The sequence below is a fragment of the Buceros rhinoceros genome, unplaced genomic scaffold (genome assembly GCF_000710305.1).
Source record: "Buceros rhinoceros silvestris isolate BGI_N320 unplaced genomic scaffold, ASM71030v1 scaffold9154, whole genome shotgun sequence".
Lineage (NCBI taxonomy): Eukaryota > Metazoa > Chordata > Aves > Bucerotiformes > Bucerotidae > Buceros > Buceros rhinoceros.
The window spans coordinates 5,481-11,142 of record NW_010410049.1 but is presented as its reverse complement, the minus strand read 5'-3'; the positions used below and the strand labels follow the sequence as shown (position 1 = coordinate 11,142).

Genomic DNA, 5,662 nt, shown 5'->3' with positions numbered 1-5,662 from the left:
CCTCGGGGCATGTGGGCTACAGCTGGTGAAACCGGTAACTTCACTGCACAAGTATCTGCTCACACTCTTCATGCCCACTTCAGGCAGAAAGCACAATCCCATCGTCACTTGGAACCAGCAGCTCTTAGAGGCCTCAAAATATGAGCGGATTAATAATAATCCATTTTGTTTTGTCATTCAAAATTTTAACTTTAGTAGAATACTGCAAATCACACCCTTAATTCAAGTTACCTATTAAAGTCTCAATCTCAATACTGTAATCACCCAAATAATAGGTCTTGCGAACCTCATTTTTGGCAAGAAACCACGTGAAAAATTTCTTACAAAGTCAACACGCTTACAGGGCATGTGGGCTACAGCTGGTGAAACCAGTAACTTCGCTGCACGAGTATCTGCTCACACTCTTCATGCCCACTTCAGGCAGAAAGCACAATCCCATCGTCACTTGGAACCAGCAGCTCTTAGAGGCCTCAAAATATGAGCGGATTAATAATAATCCATTTTGTTTTGTCATTCAAAATTTTAACTTTAGTAGAATACTGCAAATCACACCCTTAAAATTCAAGTTACCTATTAAAGTCTCAATCCCAATACTGTAATCACCCAAATAATAGGTCTTGCGAACCTCATTTTTGGCAAGAAACCACGTGAAAAATTTCTTATAAAGTCAACACTCTTACTGAGTATCTTGAGCCTTACAATGTGAAATTAATAGTTATTACATAAAAAGTGCATAGATTATATCCTGCACGTAATTACACATTCCAGACCTCAGGTAGCTCAAATCAAAACATCAACATGTTCTTATCTTCCTGATTCCTACAAAGTGTCCTGTTTGTCTGAAGTGAAATGACAAATAAAACCTCTGCTGACTGAAAATACCTGGATTATCTACTAAGCAGTGCTACTTCAGATGATAACCCAAGTGTCACAGCAGAGATCTGCCAGCAAGGACGTACCCGCCAAGTGCTGATTTTAAGAACTGTGCCTGCATAAGAACCTTAGGATTTAATCCTGAAAAGACAGTGGAGAAAACTCGGTGCTCATCAAAACTTTCCTCTAAGTATTAAAATCCATTGGCAGCTGAATATTATTATAATAATACACATAATGTGATGATACACAGTCTTCAGCCTTGTCAGGGATGCAGAGGGTGCTGCGCAGATGCTGTTGCACAGCTGGGTACGAGCGCGCTGTGGCAGAGCCTCTGCCCAACACCGGGGTGAGTCCCTGCCCTCGATTCCCCACCACAGCACCGGGCTCTCCCTGCGGCCCCTTCATCTGCTTCTAAAACAACGAACCAGCACTGGAGCCTTAGGCCTCTGAGCAGCAGTGAAACAACCCCACCGGGCAGACTAACGGACGTGCAGGTACTGACCCCTCTAAAGCCCAGGCCACATTTACTATATCCACACATCTTGGTTTCAAAACTCTCGGATCCTTCTTAGTAGCGCACCAGAAAAAATGAAATGCATCAGTTTACAACCGAGAGTTAAAAAACACATTGAAAAGATGACAGTGAAAACAGTGGCGTTTGCATTTCTAAGAGTGATCACATTTTTTTTTTTTGCATAATAAATCACACATTCACTTCTAGACAAGAATTTAATTAAAACTTATCTTCAAGAGCACTTTACACCAATTTATTATGGGAAAACACCAGCTGAAGAAGAAAGGTGGAGCAGATTGGCAAACAGTCAGGGTAACATTACCACTGCGCTGACCTCACAGCAATTCTAATACTGTACAGCTCCAGCACTAATTAAAGTCCCCATTGATTTGTCCAGATTAATTTCAGCCAGTCATTTCAGTGTGACTTATCAGGATCTCATTAAAAAAGGTTACAGGACATCCCCTCCCTTACCCCAAAGAACCAGGGATTCCTGGTTGTCCGGGCAGTGCTCTGGACAAGGCTCATCTCATCGCCCAGCAATCCCAACGCAACACACGAAGAATAAATAAGAAAATGTTACCTTTAGACTGGAAAGTTTATTTTCTTTTGCCGTGGAAGCAATAATTTAGTCTTCTACTTTCCTCATGGAGGAAAAGTATATTTAATTGAGATCACATCAAGGGAATGAGGTCATTGACTCTGTTTGGTTTTTAATCCCTGTTAGTTTAGTGCTTTAGGGGCCAAATTAACTTTACCTTATTGCATAATAGATGGAATTGATCCTTTCAAGATTTGTTGATGAGAGTTGGCATTATATATGCTCTTCAGAAAGAAGTCAGGACTTAAACTTATGATCTCAGCCTAAACTTAATTTTCAGCCTTTTAAATATCTTTAGCTTTAACAGAAATTAACAGAGGACATCTGTCTCCCATACCAATGTAAATGAAAAAGAAATTGCTAACAAATTGGTGACAAGAAGAGTGAATTATAATGCTTATGGTATGAAAACACATTCAGAAAGTCTACATGTATTCTTCGCATTGTTCTTCAGCTTCATTGTAACGTGATCTGCCTTTACAACTGCCTGCATTTGTATTTATAGCATGCGAACCACCCTGCCATATTCTGTTTGCTTCCTATTAAAAAGTAGCCAAGCCAAAATAAAAGTGTAGAAAGCCAAAGCAAACCAGTTCAGCTTCAGATTTCCACTCTACTCCTGTACTGATGAAATATCAGTATGGAATATTCACGTATGGAAGGACAGAAGCAAACACATTTCTACTGTAATTTAAGAAACAATTTCACTGTTTTACTACAAATATTTACGCAATCCTTAAAGGAAGCTCCCTTTCCAAAAGCTGATGGGATTTTCCTTCCACAGCTTTCACACTTTGGTTTCTGGAAAGCTAAATGTACCATCAGGGTTAGTGCCAAACAACTGACCACCGCTTCCTTCACTGAAGGAAGATTCCTTGGGGTGTGGGTGTACGTACCTAAGGTTTGCTGCAGATTATAACCCACACACTAAAACAGGCCAAACTCCTGAAGGGCACTTAAATCTGGGACAATAAGCGAGTCTCTGAATCATTCCTGGCACTAGTAAGGCTGCCTCAGCAGTTTTGGCCCCTCACTCCAAGAAGGACAGAGAGAGAAGAACAGCGAAGCTGGAGCAGGGTCTGGAGCACAAGTGCACTGAGGAGCAGCTGAGGGACCTGGGGGGGTTGAGACTGGAGCAAAGGAAGCTCAGGGGAGACCTTCTGGCTCTGACAAGTCCCTGACAGGAGGGTGGAGTGAGGAGGGGGTGGTCTCTTCTCCCCAAGAAGAAGTGACAGGACAAGAGGAAATAGCCTCAAGTTGCACCAGGGGAGGTTGAGGTTGTCCCTTCCCCATTGGGGTTGTCCCAGCCTGGCACAGGCTGCCCAGGGCAGTGGTGGAGTCCCCATCCCTGGAGGGGTTTCCCAGCCGTGTGCAGGTGCTGCTGAGGGACAGGGGGCAGTGGGGACCTGGCAGTGCTGGGGGAACGGGGGACTCAAGCAGCTGAAAGGTCTCCCAACCAAAACAATTCTCTGATATAAAATTCAAGTGCACTATTATGAACAGAGCAAACTCTTTTTACCATCACACAATATTAAAATGCTTTGCAAAAAATAAGATGTAATAACAGTTTATTTTTATTTCATTAGGTTTCCTAGTGCCGTGAGAGCTACCACTATTGAGCTTTGCTTCTCTGATAGGATAATAGTCACTGTTTTAATAATCACAAAATGAAAACTACTTTGACAGGTGTATGAAATATATTTAGAACTGAGAATAAATGTAGGTAGTATTCTAAACAATATATACCCATAAATCACGGTTAAAGTTTCTGGCTATATTAAAGCTACTATTTAAAGAATAAATGCCATTATTCCAGAATAAAGTAGAAACATGCTGAAACTCCAGTAAAGCAAACGGATTATTTACTCGAGTGGCTGTTACCAGATTTTTAGCCTGTGAACACAATGTAGGCGCCTTATTTAGTCACTGCTGCTCCATTATGCAGCGATTTGGTAACACTCAGTCATTATTTGCAGTTGGATATCCAACACCTTCCTTTGACAAATGCACGACAGAGACAGAGACGGAGCGGGATGTCCGTGATCACCTCTAAAGTCAGTAGGAAATGCCTCAGGCTTCCGATTTCCAGTTCAACACTTCCAAGCTAGCGGATCGCTACTGCACAGCCATGGATTCTTACGTGAGCAACACATCCAATAAATCCCAGCTGTCTTCCAGTAAACTAGACTGGTGTAATTTCTTAAAACAGGGCATATGAAAAAAACACTCTCGTTTAGTCTCCACATCTTGAACTTACATCAGTAAATCCATGACATAGAAACCATGCACAGTTCTGTAGCTGGTAGGCTTTACTCTTAGGTTTTTGTCTAACATTGTCCAGTAACACCACAGAGTAATTCAGACTGGAAGGGATCTCAGGCAATCACCAAGTCCAACCTCCTGCTCAAAGCAGGGTCAACGCAGAGTTCAGGCCAGGTCACTCAGGGCTTTGTCATCTCCAAGGATGGAAATTTCACATCATCTCTGGGCAACCAGCTCCAAAGTTTAACTGTATTCATAGTGAAACTTTATTTTTTTTCCTTACACCAAGCCACAACCTTTCCTTTCAATTAATGAAACACGTCTTCTCTGTGCTAAGAGTCACATATTTTAAAAAGGTTTTGAAAACTAAAGCACAGATACCTCCAAATCCGTCTTTAAAGCCATTTTGGAGCTAATTGGAAGATGTCCACATCCTCCTTCCTGTGGAAGGAGCTACTAGGGATCAGAGGCAACAAAATGATACGTACAACAAAGACAACAAAATGATACGTAAATCTTTAGCTTAAAAACAAACATCAAACAAATGTATAGGCTTCCCTAGACCACTGACTGCATCAGTCTTGAGATATTCCCTGGTCGGTTTGAAGAACAGACAAAATACCATCAAGTCAGGAGTGATAAACAAAGTAGATCCTGCCCTGGGGGAAAGTAGATGAGATGACTTCCTGCAGTGTTCCTTTGAGGTCCCTCTGATTCTGCATGGATACTGCACGCACCGAGCCAAAGCAAGTGCAGAAGCCGCTCAGGTGAGATCTGAAACAAGTCTTCAGTTATCAGCCCAGAAAAGCATCGTTCAGCATGCTTTAGTGGACTATTAAAATGTACACTACCAAAGCTCTGAACTACCTTTGAAGAGTTGGAAAGTAAAAGCACTTGCAACGAGAGGCCATAAAAGAACAGACTTCAGAGAGAGACTGTGACTTTGCACAAGGTCTCTGGATAAACAACCCCCAGTTAACACACATTTGTGAATGAAAAAGAACCTTCAGCCACAAATTAATACATTTGTGAAGACAAATAAAAGTGGTAACTGTCATGATTAAAATACACGATAAAGGAAAGGTGGATAAATGTTGAAAAATATGGGTCCTAAAGATCTGCATTACAGTAGGACTCAACTCTTCCAGGCCCAGAAGAGATACACTAAGACACAGCCCCTTCCTCAACAGCCTTGCAAGTTAGATTAGAAATTCTGCAGCTCTTTAGAAATTACCAGTTAAGTTCACACAGAGCCCATGCTGACACCTCCACTTCTCAGGTGCTACATAAGGTGCTCCACCTCTAGCTGGGTGTCCTCACCAAAGGACCCATGCGCAAGACATCCCTTACTACAGGAGCAACAATGAGAATGTGTTCACGAGCCACAGGAAATATCTAATGAGGATACT

At 42.0% G+C, this 5,662-nt stretch overlaps 1 protein-coding gene across 1 annotated transcript in view; it reads right to left on the bottom strand.

Moving 5' to 3' along the window:
• The window catches only part of LOC104492852 (protoheme IX farnesyltransferase, mitochondrial), a gene marked incomplete at its 5' end in the record, with an annotated part of 99,922 nt that overhangs the window by 89,044 nt on the left and 5,216 nt on the right, over positions 1 to 5,662 (bottom strand). The window lies entirely within an intron of this gene.